Below are 805 nucleotides of genomic sequence, written 5' to 3' on the forward strand. Positions count from 1 at the left end.
GGGGAAAAAAACCCCCAAGATAGGGGGGGGAAAACCCCAAAATAGGGGAAAAAACCCAACAAAAATAGGGGGAAAAAAAAAATAGGAAAATAGGGGAAACCTTCCCCCCAAAGATGGGGAAAACCTCCAAAATAGAGGGGAAAAACCCCCAGATAGGGGGTAAAAAACCAAAATAGGGGAAAAAAAACCCAAAATAGGGGAAAAAACACCCCAAAATAGGAGAAAAACACCAAAAGTAGAGGAAAAAAATTCCAAAATAGGGGGAAAAAAAAACAAAATAGGGGAACCCCCCCCCAAAATAGGGGGGAAAAACCCTAAAATAGGGGAAAATCCCCCCCCAAAATATGGGGGGGAAAAAACCCCCCAAATAGGGGAAAAAAAACCCTAAAATAGGGGGAAAAAAAACAAAAATAGGGGAAAAAAACCCAAAATAGGGGAATGTCCCCCCCAAATAGGAGAACCCCCTCCTCCCAAAATAGGGGAAAAAACACCCCAAAATAGGACAAACCCCATCAAAATAGAGGAAAAAAAAAACCCCAAGATAGGGGGAAAAAAAACCTCACCAAAATAGGGAAAAAACTCCCAAAATAGGGGAAAAAAAACCAAAATAGGGGAAAAAAAACCCAAAATAGGGGAAAAAACACCCCAAAATAGGAGAAAAACACCAAAAGTAGAGGAAAAAAATTCCAAAATAGGGGGAAAAAAAAACAAAATAGGGGAACCGCCCCCCCAAAATAGGGGGGAAAAACACTAAAATAGGGGAAAATCCCCCCCCAAAATATGGGGGGGGGAAAAAACACCCCAA

Source organism: Antrostomus carolinensis, unplaced genomic scaffold (genome assembly GCF_000700745.2).
Source record: "Antrostomus carolinensis isolate BGI_N321 unplaced genomic scaffold, ASM70074v2 scaffold6105, whole genome shotgun sequence".
NCBI lineage: Eukaryota > Metazoa > Chordata > Aves > Caprimulgiformes > Caprimulgidae > Antrostomus > Antrostomus carolinensis.